The sequence below is a fragment of the Daphnia magna genome, linkage group LG2 (genome assembly GCF_020631705.1).
Source record: "Daphnia magna isolate NIES linkage group LG2, ASM2063170v1.1, whole genome shotgun sequence".
Classification (NCBI taxonomy): domain Eukaryota; kingdom Metazoa; phylum Arthropoda; class Branchiopoda; order Diplostraca; family Daphniidae; genus Daphnia; species Daphnia magna.
The window spans coordinates 10,977,946-10,997,627 of NC_059183.1; the positions used below are offsets into that span (position 1 = coordinate 10,977,946).

General features: G+C 40.3%; 2 long non-coding RNA genes across 2 annotated transcripts; one reads left to right on the forward strand and one right to left on the reverse strand.

Annotated features, from left to right (window-relative positions):
- Positions 1-1,342: 1,342 nt before the first annotated feature.
- LOC123469611 lies at positions 1,343-1,801 on the reverse strand. Its single transcript, XR_006642858.1, has 2 exons — positions 1,659-1,801; positions 1,343-1,596 (listed from the first exon to the last, which is right to left on the reverse strand). It is a non-coding gene; the product is annotated as an uncharacterized LOC123469611 (long non-coding RNA).
- Positions 1,802-1,942: 141 nt separating this feature from the next.
- On the forward strand, positions 1,943-19,682 carry LOC116936739. The gene is made up of 2 exons (XR_004401804.2): positions 1,943-2,074; positions 19,606-19,682. It is a non-coding gene; the product is annotated as an uncharacterized LOC116936739 (long non-coding RNA).

The window sequence follows — 19,682 nt, forward strand, 5'->3', positions numbered from 1 at the left end:
ATTACCCATCAGGGTAGTTGTCTATTAAGTAGCCCTATACGGATCGGCCTTGCAATCTTTTGTTCCCACCCATCAGCAAAGTACCCTCAGCCGAATCATTTTTCGTTTTTTTCGTTTTTTTTTTTTTTTTTTGTTCAAATGATGATGATGCGTCTTCTTTATTTTTTTTCCCCCCCACTCTTGAGTTTCCATTTGTGGAAAAGCTGCCAACAGACTAGGAGAATTAACACTCGGCGTTCTATTCATCGTTTCTATTCATTACTTCCTGTCCATTCTTGGGCGCTGTTCAGTCCTTTTTCGCGTCATTAAGGGGCTCACAACAACTTCCCTGGCGTTTCCGTAATACGCTGTGATTAATACCGGCACCGCTGTGAAGAGATCCTTGAATTACACGAGACCTAATTTCCATTTATTTGTTCAACATCTGCGTGAAGACGTTGTCAACGGAACACTGTTGAATGAATACAACCAAACGGTTTGTTTTGTCTTTCTGTTGCAATTAGTTCGAGATTGTTTCGGTGATAAAAGAGCGGGACAGGAACTCGTTCAATCAACATTGTAGATCTTAGATAGTTTTAAAAAAGCGGTGCTTCATCGCATCAGACCGGCGAGGCCATTTTTATCTGTCAATTTCAATTATGGATGATCGTTTCCGCTTTTGGCGGTCGTGGGTAGATTTCCTTGCGTCTATATTGTACGTTGTATGGGGTGCCGTTAATTCAACTATATACACACAGCACAAAACGAACAGAAGGATGAGAGGGTGAGAGACAGACATAGGGGAGGCCAACATTCTCCCACAGTATTTTTTTTTTCTTTCTTTTTTTGTGCTTACCTTTTCTTCTTCGATCAACCTGGGTCTATACACCAAAACAGCAGCATACACATAGGCTTGTGTAACCCTCTCTTTTCATGATGACGAAACACATCGCACACAAAGATGCTCACCCTCATTCTTTTTTTTTTTTTTTCTTTTATTTATTATTATTATTATTTATTTTTTTCCTCTTCTTCTTTCATAGTAGGCCTAGTGAGGAAGTATATGGACGCCCAGGCATAGGGATCTTCTACCGGTCTTGTATATTTAGTCAACGGTAAGGACAGGGGGGAAGATTTTTGTTAAAAAGGGTTACATGCATATGGGGGACCCTCTAGTGTTCTCATACATTTTTCTTCTTCTTCCTTCGATAATACACAGAGAGAAAGGGGGGAAAAAAAATTCTCCCCTCTTTTTTTTTTTACATTTTTGAAAGCGTTTTGATTTCATCAAAAAATACAACCAGCAGCATCAAACAGCGCGGCAGAGGGTTCGAGTTTCATTAAACAAGATCCATTCTCATGCAAACAATTTTTTTTAAATTTTCTCTTTTTATATTTCATATAGCTATGTGTGAGTAGAAATTGCTCGATCTATCATACATCCATGGAGGATGCAACAGAGAGAAAAAGAGGTAGACATGAGAATGAAGGCTAGGGAGAGGCGTATGCAATCGGTGGTTGGGCTGTGCCCGTCAAGGCATTAAACCCATTCCGGTACACTCAACTCTCCTCCCTTTTCCTTCCTACATTTGCTATACCACCCATCCCTCCTGTCCCCTGTAAAAATGCAAGTAACATTAGAGAGTTATGCATGTAAACCAACGGTGAGAAGCTCGTACAGGCAACGTCTGTCTAGTGTACAATGAGCGCAGACCACCTTGTGGGGAGGCGTTTGTGTGATGGCGTTTGTCGAGCTCCGGTCGTACATCAAAAGGGTTGTAGACTCTGATGAAGAGAGGAAGCCTTGACGATGCGTCCTGACGACTCGGCAGTGAGTCTAATGAGTGAGCGGCAGCCGCATCATTTCCAAGCGACTTGGCTGTTTTTCCTTGTGTCTCGCGCTATGTTCTGTGTTCTTGTGCGCTTGTATCACGTCGTTGGCCTTTGCTCGTCGTCATGTTCTTCATAGTCTGCTAGCCTGCCATGCGCACTAAAGTGTCTTCTCCTCCAAACCTGGTGAACTCGTAAAAAAACCTCGTTTTGGGCCAACCAACATCCGCAATCACCGATGGCCCCCCTTTCCGCCATTCCAATGGTAAGACAATTGTCTCAGTTGCCCTTTTTCTTTTGGTTTTTATTCACTGACTCTATTTATTTGACGTCTGTCACTGTTATGACGTGAGATCGTAATGTGTCGATTAGCGATTCCGCTCATTTTCATGTTAGACGAACTTTGTTTCTATCCCGTGACAAATGTCATTAAGATGCAAAGGCAAATATTCACTTAGTCCAACTATCAAAGCTTAATTAGGTTGGCTCGTTGGCAAATGTGTAACGTCATTCGACACTTGCATTTATAATTGCACGTGCTTTACGGATCCACAGGTTGTGGTGTTGCCCAATTTTTTTAAAATATCACACAGGTGTACTTAATTAAATGAGTGACGCGTAAGATTATAAATGAGATCGAGGCAAAAATAGTGGTGCTTTTGTACTTTGCATTCGATTTTTCAAATGATGTTTCACGCTGCTGTAAATGCAATAAACCAGCATATTTTTGAAGAAAAAAAAGAATCTTAGCTTGGGGTAGATAACAGAGAGGGTTACGGCGTCGAATAATTTATCGACCAATGCAACATATGAATTGTGAGTGCGCTATACTTGTTATATGCGTTTTACATGTGTACAGCAAGACATAACGGAAAGCATGGAATAAAACAAATTTTGGGGTCAATCCCGCCCGACTTTTTCCTTGTCCCTGCGTGTGATTGTGTGGGGGAAAGGGAGGCGTTGCAAGCTGCGCCATACTGGCTCTGTCTAAGAAAAAAATCTATTGGGGGAAAAAATATTGCATAAAAAAGCGCATGCGTGCACGACTCAGATATTGTCCACTCCACTTGCGCTCCGACCATTTTTTTTTTTCTTCTTTTTTTTTTTTTTCCTTTTCCTTAAAAACAAAATGAAACGTAGTTAACTTAAGGCGTAAAGACATTATTGACAGCATCCGCTAATATTTTCCCCCCTTTTTCGCATTCTTGCATTTAATTAGGGAGTTGGTCTTCGCAAAGCCAACTCTTTATAGTCTGCACTGGTGTTGGAGTCAAATTCTGACATGGCCTCAGGAAAATAGGAAAAAAAAAAGGCCACATGGAGTGTATGTGTGTGTGTGGGGGGGTCTTTTGGCCGGCTGAATTATTGATCGCCATATCCTTGACGCCCACAGCGTTTCTTTTCCTTTCGTTTCTTGGATAACCAATTCCACACTCACACTAAAAACTTATACCCTTCCACGCCGGTAGACAAAACAAAAAATTACTAACGAAAATATAAAATAGAATTATGTGATGGAAGTAGTACGAAAGCCATTAGATATTTCGGTTTTCTTTTTAAGCAGGAGGGACATTGAAAAAAACAAAAAAACAGTGTAGGTGATATGCGTCTTTACAAAATTGGACCGCACCAACTGAAGTTTATTAGTGGTACTTCTTTTCAAAGTAATCAACGATGGCGTCTTGGTGTTTCGATGAATGCCAGCAAATCAACGACTGCACACGAAAGCTATTCACCAAATTGTGTCGATGAAATGCGAGATTTTGCATATAGACATTCAAAAGAACTGACTAAAAAAACATGGGAGGACCGGTGCAATCAAAAGGTTTGGCACGTCCCTTATTAAGTGAGTGCTCTCGTATACCGTCCGTCGTTGTTAACAATAATAATTTTTAAAAACCACAGCAAAACGCTGATAAATGAGGGGAAATAGTTGGAGTGCGTGCGGCCGTTAGTCATTATTTGTACGCTAAAACTGTTAGTCCATCGCGGCAGCGAATAATTCATGAAACTACAGCGTCGAATGCGCGGCTTTCGCGGATTGCCCCGCCGCAACATCCTCAACAGCCTGACGCGGATTAGTTTGTAACATTGCGTGTCGCTGCATATGCAGCTGCTGAGAGTGAAAAAGCATTGTATGTTGCTATTTTGTGTTGATGCGCGATTTTTGAAATGAAGACAATATACGGTGCCGGATAAGCAGAAAGAGATGGTCCATCGAGAGGGGTTGCCAAGTTTGGTTGGGCCGGCCGTTGCCAAGAAGACCACAACTGACAAAACCACTGGTGATGTAGCGCTAGTTTTTTTTTGTGTGAAAGACTCGCGCCATTGAGTATGTAACCAGTGAATAGGATTACATTAATGACGTATACAAAGCCGAGCGAGTTTCAAATTGCCCTATTTTCTTTGCGTCGACAAAAGGCCCAAACGTCTGGTCTGTGTAAGAAGAGGATGTGTATAATCATGGCCAATTAGGCAGATCTGGCGGGATCGAATCGTCGGCACGACCTATAACCGCCGGAGTATTCATCCGCGTTGCCGTGCTGCACATACAAAGATAACAACCAATCGAAGAATAACACGGGACCACGTTCGAATCTGTTGGTTGCACTATAAAAGCCAATTTTCCCTCTGCGTTGCCGTGGTAACGGCGATGAATAAATTCGTTGAAGGAAACAATCACAAAAACCTTAGAGCCTTATACCACAGCGGTTCATTTTTTTTTCTTTCTCCATTATAACCTTTGATAAAGACGTTTCCTATTGGTTCGTCTGTCACATGTATCTCTCTATAATGATGACAAACAGCAATGGTATTTCGATGTGCTGGTTTACCGAGTTTCAAGGTTGAAATGAAACTTTGCGTCTGACTCTGACGAGATGCTTCATCCCATGGTTTTAATATAGACCTTATACTATACGAAGAAATGAGGATAAATTTGCGTCTCGTCATTATGTTCGACCGGCATTATTTGCTAGTTTTTCTCACCAATTTGTATTGGGAAAGCGCATCAATAACTTCATCGACTATAGGCTACTGATTCTAATTTTCCGATGTGATGCATAGGTTTTTTTCGTTATTTCCCTTCGTTTCATATATTTGTTTTGTAGTTGGGGTGTCTTTTTTTTTTCTTCTTCTTTTTCTCTTTGCTGAAAAGAAGATTATGTCGTCGTGGAGGCAGAAGCGAATCGGATCATGTCGGTGACAGTTGCCTTATTCTTTTTTCGTCTAGTTTATTTCTTTCTTTTTTTAGATATTTCATACGCTGAAAACTCTGTGCAAAAGTGATCGGACGTGCCTTTGCATTTTGTGTATACGCCACACTTATACTAGCCAGTCTCTTCCCCACCATTTTTCAGCCCCCCCGCAATTTTAAGAGAGTCTAATATTTGAAGTTTTTTGTGTGTGTGTCATAATGCGACGCAAACCCCGTGATATTATGCCACTAGGATGATGCACTTCCTTTTGTATTCCTCCACTTACGCAACAACAACAACAACAACCAGCAGAACAACCATAAACTCAATTTTTCCTTTTACATATTGCCATACATTTTTTTATTACTCAGTCGAAGAATATAATAGAAATCTATAATATCTTTTACGTATTCCCCTCGCCTTAAAAGTGCTCGCGAGAGGGGAGTGTTTAATCAAAACGAATTTGAAGAAAATCTAAATTTATATATTTTCTTTTCTTATCAAATCAAATAGAGATGAAACCCGAGGGAAAAAGGAAATAAACGAGAAAAAAAAGAGAGAAGCAAATCCAGCTGAAGCTATTGGGCCGTACGCGTATTCGTTGGGGACGAGAATCCATATAGAGTATAGGAAAGTAGAAAAGTATAAGGTGGATATATAGACGGAAGAGGCTGTATCCACGGCAACGGAATCAGGCCGAGTAAAGAACATTTAAAAAGGAAGGGCATAGACGGAACCAATATGTCAGAGGAGGGCCTGCCAAATGTGTTTGGGGTGGATGAAATGGATGGGATGCAAAGTTCGGGTGGGAGGAGGGAAAAAAAGGGTGTGCGGGGGTGAGAAGACTTTTTTCTTTCCCCCCCTGTGTATGGCGTCCACATAGGCTGTATAGTCAAAGCGGGGGAGGAAGCGGCCATGCACGCTGCACCAATGGCCGGTCGGATATGTGAAAATAAAGGGGAAATAAAAAAGAAAAAAAGGTCTTTTGCTGAAAGACTTATAGCCAGTGCCGAATAGAAGAAAAATAGTTCCATGGCTTCCCATCCTCGTCACCTCCTACCCTTTCAACCCTCTCTTATATAAAAAGCTTAAATGATCCCTCCTCCCGCTCTGTTATCCCTCTGTCCGTCATTGCCCTTAAAGTCGTCGTGAATGTGAATAGACATTAATCAATCGATAAAACTGAAAAATGGACGAGGGAAGGGGAAAAAATGTACTGAAGCTTGATTGTGAAATAATGGCTAGACAAGAGAGTCGGACCAAAACAAACAATGAATAATGAGCAACGGTGGTATTCCACATGAATATTTTGCCTCTTGCGTAACACCGTGCATGTTAATTCTTGGTCTTAAACGGCAAGGTTGGAGGCGTGGGAATAGAGCGCAGCTATATTATAAAGCCTAACTTTGCTTCAATGTATTTGCACAGTTTTCTACACCTCTCATTGCCATAATCAAGTCATTGCTTCTTTTTTCCCCACCAATGTTGCCGGAACATTGTGCTAATTAAACAAATAATAAATGAAATCTACATTTCTAGAATGGTGATTCGGATATTCTGCTAAACTGTAGCGTCTACTACATTTATTATTTTTATTAGTCACGTCATTAAAGTGCCCATTTTGCGATTCCTGCGTTATAAGAAGCTTCTCACCAGCCGAGCCTATTATCATAGTAGCAATCCCAAAGTTGGCATTTGTAACGCGTCTGAGCATCATGTTGACGCCCGCTTATTGGCAAAAGCCCTTGAAAAACATTCATGCACTACAAAATACATCTCTCTCTTTTTTTCTTTTTTTTTTTTTTTCCTTTTTTTTTCTTTCTTAACGCGCTTTATATAAAATGTTTATGTTGAGTTGTATAAGGTTGTGCAGTAGGGAAGAGTCGCGACGGCAAAGCGCGACCCAAGGAGATCGGAGAGAAGCGCAACGATGCCGACTACGACCGAGGGGATTTAGACGAGGTGATGGCGCGTAGAATAAAGTCGGCGAAAAAAAAGAAGTGTGCGACACAAGGTTCGTAGTTTGGCGCGTGGAATGGCTGCTAAAGAGTACATATATAAGGAAACAGGCGGGCCCCGACTGGCCGTGATCGTCTATGGAGACGGAAACTGCCAAAAAAGAAATGCAGATACAGTTGGCTTTGTCAACTTTGCAACCTGCGAGAACATTATTGATGCAGTCAACAGCAGCTTATATCCGCATCAGCTATATAAGCGAACGCTAATTGGATTTCTATATACCTGAGTTAGTTTTTTTTATTTTTTTTCTCTCTCTCTCTTCTTCCTTCCGGTTTTTATTTGATTTTGATTTCAGTTTTTCACCTTTTCAAAGCGATCGCGTGTGTCAAGAAGATGAGATAAAAAGGAAGACAAGCTAAAACTGAGACCTACAGAAACACCATTATAGGGTGTCAGGTTTCATCAGTTGATTTCCAATCGCTTATGAGTTATGACACGCTTATCCTTTTTTCAGTGCGGAAAGATGTCGACAGTTGCCAATCAGTGCTTCTCGCTCTCTTTCTCACAACATCATGCTTCATGCCTACTTATACGCCCACTAAACAGTCTTCTTCGAATTAGTCCCGCTTCCTGGTAGCGGGAACGCTTAAATATCCGCTTTTTTTGTTTGCTTTCTTGCATGCACAAAGAAAACGTTATGAAACTGGCATTCGTTTTATCGGCTTTTCCAATTTTCATTTTTTCACTTTCCCAAATGAGAAACGGGTTTCGAAAATTTAATGGACACTCGCCATCATCCTTATTTACTGCCATTCCTGGCTGCGCTGCAGCCGGCCTTTAGAGTCACGCCGACCGTTGGCAGCCTCAACATATTTTACAGCATCAAAAAGACCAGAATCGATCGGTTGCTGCTTGCGTGGACGAGGCAGTCGAAGCACACCCGCACATTAAAATAAAGAAAAAGGGGAAGTAAAAAAAAAAAAAAGGATGTAGCCTTATGTTGTATTAAAAGCACGAAGAAGCACAGAATCGGGACACCCTTTAGCCTCCCGTTTTTTCTTTTTTATTCTTGGAAAGAAAAATAATAATAATAACAAGAAAAAAAGGCGGAGGGTAGAAAAAAGGAGCACATAAAGAAAAGGCGAATTCAGTCTTTTAAAGCCATGCAACGATTGAACAGGCACGTCCACTCTTTATGCGCGAGCGGCTTTGGCTCTATATTTATACTCACTCCTCTTCCTGCAGATTTAAAACGAGCTCAATCTCATTCTACGCCGTACATAAAGTAAAGGGAAAAGCAAAAGAATAAGACGCGGTCCGCAGGATCTGGATTTCTCTGTTGAAAAGAACGGGGGGGGGCAGAATGTCGGTTTTATGTCTTGCGGTACGCGCGTAACTGCCGTGCTACATGCGTTTATGTCAAATAGACATCGGCGTGTGTAAGTTATGTCTGACAAAGAGAAGAGCAGATGACATTCTTGGACAGTTTTTTTTTTTTTTTGCTAATGGCGTTTGGGCGTAAATTGTTCTTAAGGATAGCTCTTTGAAAGAAAAAGACTGCAGCATTTTTCAAAATAAATAACAACGAAATTTGCTTCTTTTTGATTGATTGCGATTGAATTTTGTATTGCTCGCTGGGCGTTAAAAATGATGGATCCGTTTTTGTTTTTCTAGCCGAAAGCGATGATGTGTTCTCGTGTCATTTAACAGTCGAGTGATACACTTGCCCATTGTGCCCCTCTTTTCGGGCCTCGCTCTCGCTCCAATTCCCTGTCTTTTACGGCGGCACTCTTCAGCTCCTTCTGCATACGATGGCTGGCAAAAAGCTTCTTTCTCTTCCTGTCTCCCCTGTTGGGGCCCTTCAATCTAATGTCTAGTGCTGTGCGCTACGAGAGTAAAGATAGAAAAAAGAGAGAAAAACTCACGACTATATGCTATATGTCAAGTGCACTTGGACCAAAACCTGCCACTGTTTTCTACTTGTACATTCTCGCGTTTCACTATTTTTCTCCGAAAGCGGACATTTGCTACTTGTTTTTTTTTTCCTTCTTTAGCCATCTTTATTTATCCCTCCCTTCCCCGTTTTCTTATGTGACGTTCAATTCCAACGTGTATATACCTCAACTAACGCCAATCTCGAACCGTAATTCTCGTCCATTTCTTGGCTTTTCTTTTCGGCACGACACTGGCGCGAAGTAGGCTAAAACGATTTTTAGCGTGCGCCGGATAGATCCCGAGTCTTACAATGTCATTTTTTTTTTTTTTTTAGGGTTACGGAAATATGAGGAGTGGAGTGTCGTATAAAGGGCGCGAGATACGTTCTGTGTTGAATTTTCTGGCCATTTTCAAAGATCGAATTCTGATCGATTTTTTTTTTTTTTCGAGGCCATTCACCACCAAGGCTATAAGAATAGACTTAAAAAAAAAAGAGAGAGAGACTATAAGTTATGATAACAAAAATCCCAAAGGATTGCCAAGTGTTTCATTCATTCACAAAAGTTGTCGGTGAGACAAAGTGCCATCCTACGCCGATCATTAAGAGTGTAGGTAAAAACTTTGCCATCGCGCTAATGCTGGCTGCCGATGTTGATGTCTGTACTGTCTGTATACGCCGCGATATATACAACGTGCGTGGATACGTTCAGCTTTGAATGAATATTGAACGATTTTATTTGTTTGTTTTGTTTTTTGTTTGCCCGTATCTGCTATTCTTTCTTGCCCATCGTCGACTCTAGCCGCACCTCCATATTATTCACGGCAGTCGAACAGGGGAAAAACACATTTCAAAATGGCCGACTGCGTCGATAGATGACGGTTAGCTAGATGGATAGATATACATGACTGTGCTATATAGTATAGAGCAGTATGTTCCGGCTGTATAGGCCTCAGCGCCAGAAGGAAAAATACAAGAAAAGAAGGAGGACGGCTCGGAAGAGAAATCGAGGCAGGTTAAAGGACCGCGGCCATTTTTAAAAGGAGGCAAAGAAGAGAGACGAGGGCGTGGTATATGTGTGTTAAGGGAGAGGGCCAGCCGACCGTTGTCCGGCCTATAAACCAGTGTGGGTGGGCACCAGGCCAAAAGAGTGTGTCTATATGCATATAAATGAGAGCCGGCTCTATAGACCCTCGGCTGACGGTTTTTCCTACCGATCAATATTTGGAATTGAACAGTTCTTCTCTGTGTTTGCTGGCCATGCACTCTTGTGTCTACACTATGTGTGTGTTAGGCCTGCGCTCTTAAAAGTTGTAGAAAAGGGAAAAAAGAAGAAGAAGAAGAAGAGGAAGAAGAAGAGAAGAAGAAGAAGAAGAAGAAAAAAAAGAAGGGTGGGGGAGACTAAGTCGGTCGAGTGAAAGGGGGCGGAGTTTTATTTTGGCCTGTGACTCAAAAGTTGTCATGAACATCCGATCGTCGGCGTCAGGGCAGCGATCCGTCGCAAAGTCCAACCAACAAAAAGCAATAAAAGCACAAGTTCTCCATTTCGAACGGAATGCCAATGTTCACTTGTTCAGCCATTCTATACCGTTTTAAAAAATATGTAAAAATAATATGATAAAGGGTTGGGTAGAACGCGGAGCTACTATCCGATTAGAAGGAAATGCATTGCGATTAAATAATTCTCATCTGTGAGCTCAATATTTAGGCTAGCCGTCCCAACGATACACTCTAACCTAATACCCAAATTCCTTTTTATTTTGAATATCCTGTTATCCCGTAGGAATAAAAGGTGAATCACGTCGTGAGCGATACGTTGGTCAATGGCGCATATCACAGAATGTTTACAACACACCGACGGCTACAAGCCGTTGAATCAGCGTTAGTTATGTGTTTTACGTTGCTGTGCGCCACTAATGGCTGCGTGAGAGAAGTTGATCAGCTAAACTGCAAGATAATAATTCATCAATAACGATATAAAAGACTTACTTTATATACCATCGGTTTGCTAGCATCGACGATAAAGAGTAAATAAATATGAATTAAAGGCAGCAACGATGAAACATGCACAGTCACCATTTGATGTCAGGGCACTGAATAGAAAGAATTTGCCATCGACTGTAGGCCTACACGATCGCCAAACCAACACAGGATACACAGTCATAGACTGACTCTCTTCCCACACTATCTAATTTTTCTATTCTCTCTCCAATGAAAAGGGAAGGAAAATTGGCAGTGGGTAGGTTACTCAAAACATTTTTTTTTTTTTTTTCAAGTCCAGTTTAGATCGAAGTTTGTTTGTTTTTTTAACTGGGAAAATGAAAATCTATAGGGTAGAAATAGAGGAGTGCAAACACAGACGCATCTGCTTCTGAACCGGTGAGTCTATACGAAAGGGATACGTCTCCCCCCTATTTTTTTTATATAAAAAAAGAGAGCACACATATAAAATTTGAACCCTTTGAATTATTTTTTTTGTCTATATATGCCCTGTCCTGCCCTGTTTGGATTTTTTTATGTGTATACATAGATAAAGTTCCCATTGATTTTTTTTTGCGTCAATGCTGAGGTTTGATGGTCCCAATCATCAATAGGACGAACCCCCTCTATTCTTAGAAAATTCACAGAGAAATGAAGTTCGTGGGGTTCCAGCTGGTTGACAATCGGCCCAATGATAAAAAGCAACGTCATTCTTCTGAGGCAGTTCAATAGGTCGACTACGCCGTGCACTGTTTCCTGTACAGGCCTACACGATTTCAACAAACAAACGCTTTGATTTGTTAGTTTAACCTGTTAGCAACCAAATTTGGGAAATTTAAAACTTTTTCCTCCGTAATCATTTTTTCGTAAGTCTCTTGGCATTTTATATGTTTCAGATTGTTTGGGATTTTTTTTTTCTGTGCATTTTTATAAACAAAAAAAAAAAAAGAAATGATTGGTGAAGTTAGTTAGGTTTGTGTGAACTCGAGCCCAATTATTTCATTATTGTGATGTGTAAATAGTTATAAAATACGTAACCTCATGATATACACACACTGTCCGCCATAGGGGGAAAGAAAAATGTAGTGTAAATAGCAAGGGTTCAGGCTGACTGAGCAACTTGGAAAGGCCAGTCTATATGCACATTCATGACAGAAAAGGGTGTAAAAAAAAAATAACCGGAAAAGTCGTACATCATTCAACGGCATTCAAGTGGGGATAGAAGTTGATGGTTGACTGTGGACCCCCCACAATGTCATGAAATGAAACGAGTATTCGGTCACCCCAACTTCATACACAAAAGCGGGCGACAAAAAAAAACAAAAATAAATAAAATAACAAACTAAAAAAAAAAATGAAAAAAAAAAAGAGATAAGGAAATAGTCTTTGCATTTCATCCCCTCCATCGTCGCTCCCTCCGCTATCCTTTTTACATCCCTTCAAATGATTCCTCCATCTCAAATTTTAAACTGATCTATTCCGATGTTATTGCTGATTTTTTTATACCATGGATTTAAAAATAAAACGTGTTCATCTTGAAGCAGTGATCATGGGATAAATGGCATTGCACGCAAGGAGCTGTTGGTTAAGCTGACGGCCACAAACAAGGGTCTCGAGGTATGCGTCATAATAGGCCTAATGAGGAGATGGACGAAAATGGCCACCATGTACTTGTGTAATGGGTGTCGCTCGAGAGATTGGAGTTGAGTGACTCTTTGCCTAGCCCCAAGCGGAACTTCTTATAACGTGTCGTCATTCAAGTGGCTATTATTTACTAGAGAAAAGGGAGGCAGAGTATGCACTTATACATGCACACAGCAAAAGAAACTTGAAAGAAAATAAGAATTTGAAAAAAAAAGTGAATTTAAACAAAGAAGAAAAAAAAGGATGTACAGTATAGGTGCCTTCGAAACGACTGGCCCTCAAAGGACCATGAAGGCCTGTAAATTATATGCACGGTTCTAAAAATGGCGGCTCAAGAATAAGGAGCAACAATGGCCGAAGAAGGATCGTTTTGTTTAAGAAACGTGGTAGAAAGCACGGGAGACAATTAAGACCACATCCAACGACGTGGCAATGATCCCCCTCTTCAGCGGAACGCCGCAATTACAATAAAAAGGGAGGGAGGAAAGGGAGGCGTTAAAGAAAACGCAGGTTACGCTAATGAAAATGCCAGCTACCCCTTTCTTAATACCTGGATCAAAACGTATCTAATCGCTTTGCTTTTTTTTAAATATTTTGCTAATTCGATTTTTTGAATCGTGTTTGGAAATGGATCACATTCCCGTTCGATGTAATGACAACGCAAATGCACGCAATAACAAGCGCGTTCTTTTACACGGCAAGTGCAGCTATAATTCAACAGTTATATTGTAGAAATATACAACCAACGCTCTGCTCAAGCTCATAAACATTCGCACGCAATTATATACTGGTGCGTCGTTTTCGAAAGCAAATACTGACGTTTCTCGTCGGTGTTTACCATCCCTTAAATATCAATTGGTTTATGCAAAAAGTAGGATGAGAAAGGTTTGTTACATCTAGTGTACTTTTTTTTTCTTTTTTTTTTTTTTTTAATATTGTCTGAGAGGAGATTGTATTTGGGCAGGTGGATGTTTGTGCCCAACTTTTTCAATCACCGGTTCCCCCCTTTTTCCCCATCGAAGCTTAGCCCATACCATCGGCGTCTTGTTCACCACCTACAGTATATAAGAGAAAAAAATTCGATTTTGACCGAGCGAGTATTGGAATTGATCTGGAGGACTTTCTTCTTCACTTTTACTGCAAAGGGATTGCCGATTTCAATTTCTCAAGCGATTGAATTTGCCTCCATTCACAGACGAGCACGAGATTATAGACGATTCATGAATATCATGGTAGAGGCCGTCTACTCCGTCGACTACGTACAATCGATGAAACCCACTCGGCAGTGCACACAACTCACCTCTGCCAATCCTTTCTCATCAGCCCGCTGTATGTGCTGCATGCAATCACAGCCACGCGTATACGCCCGATAACTGAAATCGTAACAAAAATGGATTGCTTCACTTCACTTCACTTCATTTTCGTTCTCCTACGGGCGTGAGAACACGAAAAGATCACCCCTTGTCCGTGTTGCCAACTTCCAATTCAAATTTCAATTTGCTTTTCAAGTAAATTAAATTTGATTTTGGTTTGTGGTCGGGTGGCAAAAGCGCGGATTGGTGTGCACTAAAAGGCATACGTCCAACAGAGTCATCTAGCGGTAAATTACCTTACCGATATCACTCTCAGGATTTGATGTCGTGATAGGACATGAGACCCAGAAAACGAACAGAAATTCAAAAAGCGGACAGAAATAGTTTCAGAATATACTTTCCTTGCAGTGAGACGAGCAGATTAATCAAAGCGTCCCAACTTTGAAGAGCGTAGGCTACCGCAATGCCATCGCAATAGCAGTTTCGTGATCATTAGACGGCGTCTACCTGGTTGTCGCTGAAATTTCTTCTGCCGCCAAAGAATGTTGGAGGTATATAGGCCTAGTGTATATATACAGCACATAAACATATTCTGAGACACGGCTGACGGATGGAATAACAGGAGCTAGTGCCATTAGATTGTACAAGTTTCGAGTTGACGTTGAGCGAAAGGTATAGAAGAGAGCGGAACCCAAACGAAGCGAGGGGCTGAAACTTAACGGCGAACTGCTGCAACATGCTGAGCCTGCTGCGTTGAAATTAAATACGGGGAATTTGATTGAAATCCCAGCTCAAAGAAGAGGGGAAAAGCTGCTGCCGAAACCAAGCATCCGGTCCACGTTCTCTTCCATCTGTTTCGATTTCAAGTTACACGGCCTACGCGTCCAACAATCCCATAGAAACGAAGCATTTACACGCGCGGTCCAAAATAAAACTATTGATTTCTCTTATTATAGACCTAGCCTATGCTGTAGAACACAATTACGGTGTAAACATTGGATAATCCATCCACATTTACGAACAACGGTACTTCAACGGTTGTCCGTTTAATCATGTAATGAACTATAACAAAGGAATTTGTCAATTTGTGAACTGCATATAACAACGCGCCTCAACATTTCATTGTTTGAGCAAACTTCTATAGAAATATTGGAGCTACATTATTAGAGGCACGTTCAATAATCGGACGTTATTACATTTTAGATATTGTATTGCTGGCTAATGTTCCAACCAAATCAAAATGCGTTTGAATGGATGCGTTTTTAATGCCATCGTGGTTCTTTCGATTAGTCGTCTATGTAGCGTTTACAGTAAGGATTAGGCACTGCAATTTTGGTGTATGGTGTCATACTCTTTTCGTTTAGATCATTTCTATGTAGGCTACCTGACATTTTTCCGGAAGAAAAAAACAAAAAAACTTGACATCAATAACAAAATTGTTGGTATCATATAATTTCTGCACAGGGACAACGGAAATCATATCAGGAATCGTCGTCCTGATAGTGCAGGGATTCTAAGATGGCCTTATTCATCAAAATATGAATACGATTATACGTTGTTTTTATAATAATATTAAGCGTATATGCACCACTTTCTGGATACATAGACTACTTTTGTTTCGTACCTTTTCCTTATTCACGTAGGTTTATAAAAAAAGAAAATGCATGTACTGTTATGTAAATACCTAATCTGCAACAAGTGTGTTAAGGTTTTATTAAGGTTGTAGTCAAGTTACTCATTGTATATATGGTCATAGTTGAAACTTGTTTTATAATTGGTTGATTGTCAAATGTTAACTGATTGTATTCAGCCTATATCGGCTATTTGATGAAGATGATATCAACCATCTAAAACACTGTCCCTGCTAATGTGATACTTCCTTGTACTCGCTTATACTGCTGCCGGTTGGAATTCGTGAAAGTTAAAGCAAGAACCCAGCTATCCTTTCACCTGTTTTTGCATATTGCTAAATTTTTTTGTGGAAGCCGAAAATCAGGACTACTATGTGCTTTAAATAAAACACAAGCCAATTACCATAGTGAGAAATAATTTGGTTTAAATAACGAACAGCCAATTTCTAATATTTTATAAAGTTTTAATAATAAACGGCATGTAGTCTATATAATATAGCTTTCGTAAGATTCTGCTTCTGTTGCGCAGAGTTGGATAAACGTAGCTAATCTACGTATAACTCAGTCTAAGGGAGGAAAGAAAAAATAAAAACAAAAAAAAAATTATAAGAGACCCTTCCGGGAGAGTATTCGATTCGGAAGGCTAGCAACTCATTAAATGAAGTGCTCTATATAACCTTCGTCCATCAGACGGGCCCGCTTTTCACCACTTGTTATATATGCCTCACGTCTAGTCCTCCACTGCCGGATGAGTATATATACAGTCAATAACTGTGAAAACATTCTCCAGGGCATTTCTTTCGTCTTTTTTAAAAACAAATATAGGTGTATAGCCTTAACTCTTTAAGGACAAAAAAAAAAGAAAAAAAAGAATGAAAGTAACCTAGAAATAGGTTGCAAAATATACACGTCTATACAGCCCTACCTGACACACATGCGTCTACTATATATGTGCCTTGTGTGTATACATGTCAACGGACATTGAATTGGAGACCTTTTACCAATTCAATAGCAACATGTCAAGCCGTCTTTGTGTCTAAGGAACAAAAAGAAAAACAGCAGCTAATTATATCTCCTGTAGGAGGCATTCGCTTTCTTTTCTCGCTAACTGTGTAATTCAATCCGTTAGTTGAGTCACGCTGCAATAGGTTAGCTAGTTTCATTCTTCCCCTTTTTTCTTTTTCTTTTTTTTCTCTCTCATTAAATCAATCAAGTCATTCTTTGTGTATTTTTATATTTCTTCGTTTTTGTTGTTTGTTTTTTGTTTTGTTGCTTTTTGAATATAGAAGGGAGGTTCTGTGCCGAGTAATTCGATCACTTCCAAGTTGATTCGATTAGACTTTACATGCAAACGGATTCTCCCAGCGAAAATTCACTTTAAACAAATATAGGCTACAGCGAATTCAGTTGCGAAAACCAAAAAATTACGGCCGAAAAAATATGTTGAGGGAACTACCACTAATTTGAAGACTCATTTCAGGCAGAAATATATATATGTTTTTTTTAATCAAAACTTTTACTCGGCACGCTTATAGCTTTGAGAAACTATATAGCTTAAAGTCGAGGGTATTTCTTTTTATTATTTTTTACATTGCACGCGCAACATATATGTATGTGTGTATCCTCATTCTTATAATTAGATATTCATTGAGTTACGAATACAGTCGGCTGATTACATCACCTCTAAAGTTGTTCGCGTCTCGAGACGCCCACCATCAGGGCCTTAGTGGAAATGTTTGGCTTTTCGTTGACCGCTTCAAGTGTCGTTCTTCATTTGAAAATGAAAGCCTCTTTTCATTTGTATAAATAGCGGACTTTGTGGAAAACTTGGCTGTGATTGCGCTTTAATTTTTGTGCAGAAGAGTGTTTCATTGTATTTGGCGAGGGCACCGGGGCGCGTGAGCTGATGCTGAAGTTGCAGATATAAAAAATTTAAGGAAATTAAAGAAAAAAGAAAAAATAAATAAATCTAAAAAAAGAGAAGAGGGGGGGAGGGAGGAAAATTCGTAGTGGGTAGTCGGTTGACCAGCGTATTGATCTTTTGAAAAGTCTGCGTTCAAGTTCTTTTGTCTCTCTCCTCCATCCGGATTTTCTGTACATCGCCACGTCTTTTTGGCACTGCCGGCTCGCATCTCAGCCGCACGCCCCAGTCAATTTGGCTATTCTTCTATTCGGCATTAAATCGCGTACAGTGACACACACGAATACAGAGGGCAAAGATTTTCTTTTTTTTTTTTTTTTTTTAGATGGAAGGCGAAAAGTAGAGAGTTGGAAAGGGGCGGAGTGAAAAAAAAGAAGGATCGAGAGAAAACTGTATTAAATAAAAAAAAAAAAAAAAATGTAAAGAGAGAAAGAGGTGGACGTATAGCCTTCACGCTATTGATTTTCAGCGTCTCCTGGCGACCATCGCCCAACCAGAGCAGCAGGCTCGGGAGAACGAAAAAAAAAATAAAAATAAAAAAAAATAAAAAAACTACTCTCGTCTTCTCTTCTTTTATTCGTCTTCCATCCCTCTTTTTTTTTGTATACCCCTCCCCGCCCTCCTCTAGCCTCCTTCCTCAATCCCGTTTTGCTTCCTTGCATCGTGTTCGTGTGTTGTTCAATTCCCTCCTTCTCCTCTTCGCTTCTTTTCCCTAATTCTTTCTCCTTTTTATTCCTTCATCCTCTTCTTTTTCGTGTTTTATTTTTCGTTTAAAGAGAGAGAGAGAGAGGGAACCAAGGAGGTGGACAATTTGCGTGAGGCCTCTCTTTTTTCTCTCTCTCTCTCTCTTTCTTTCTCTCCCAGTCTCTTTCTTTCTCCCACAGCAGCAGTCTATATATCGCATATAGCACCGCCACTATGCTGGTTCCGCGTTTCTCCTCCTCTATCAGTCCACCCAATATCTAACATCCTCCCGCCGAACTTGTATTGTCTCCATCGACTCGAAGCAGCGACACACTCCTCCTCCTCCCCGTGTCCATCGCACAAACTACTCTTCTTTCTCCTTTCTTTCTTTTTCTTTTTTATATCCCTTCCATCCTTTTTCCGTCCTCACCCTTTTCTTTTTCCTTTGCATATAGTTGCATCGGGACCCCTCACTATCCTTCCCCCCCACTCCTTTTTTTTCTCCAACTCTATATACGAACTCCCGACGCCGACGCCATTGCAGCCTCTCCAAATCCAATAACAATCCTTTTTTTTTCTTTCTTCTTCTTTTTTTCCTCTGAGCCTCTAGTATAGCGTCCTCCTTTTTTTGTTGCTTGCATCATTCCAACAACTTAGAAATGCCCAATCGGGGATCTCTTTTCCTCCTGCCCCCCCCCTTCCCACCGCTATTCTTATACTGTATATGTACATCAGTCAGGGGCTATCGTATTTATCGTTTAGAACATGCATCAAATTAAAAAGGAAAGATCGAATTCTATATATATATAAATATACGTACATATATAAATGTATATGTCGTCCACTTCTTGTTCACTCGAGTTCGTGCTTCGAGTCTGATTGATGTAGTGGGCATGTTTGATGGTCGCCGTATATGTATGGAGGGTGAAAAGAAGGATACGCAGCTGCTGAGTGGCTCTCTGATACCCCGACTCGATTACGAAGCTTTGATGATTTCGGACTTTAGGCGCCTCATGCAAAAAAGGTCTTGCACTCTTTCGGTGATCAATAAGAACGTGTCAACGACCAACACCATTTTGGACCCTACATCATCATTTTGTCACCTCATCACAAATTTCCCTTCAGGACAAAAAAAAAAGTGGAGAAAAATTAGACTTTCTTTGCATGTATGTTCTTTGAATGGCATAATGCCTCTTGCCGACATGTTTTTTTTTTCTCTTTTCCTTTTGTTAATTGTGCTGGCGCTTTACTGAAACGCAAATTTACACAGCAAAGTGTCACGTCGTTAGCTGCAATAAATTAGTAAATTGTTATTAGCTGTTATTTTAAGAAACATAGTGGTAAAGAATTCGAATTTATTTTTTAATTCTGAACTAGTGCTTTTTCAATGCTTGAGAATGAAATTTAAAGATGCTGGAACCCTTGTCATGCAAGACGTCCGTTCCATATTTTATAGAACAAGCACATCCGTTTTAAAGGATGTTGAAAAAAAAAAATGTTTACTAGCAATACTTTCTTTACTCTTATTCTACAGGGATTTGTTAGGATAGGCCTTCGAACTTGGAGACGAGTCGGCCATGTTGAAAAACGCTCAAACCATCCAGAAAAGAA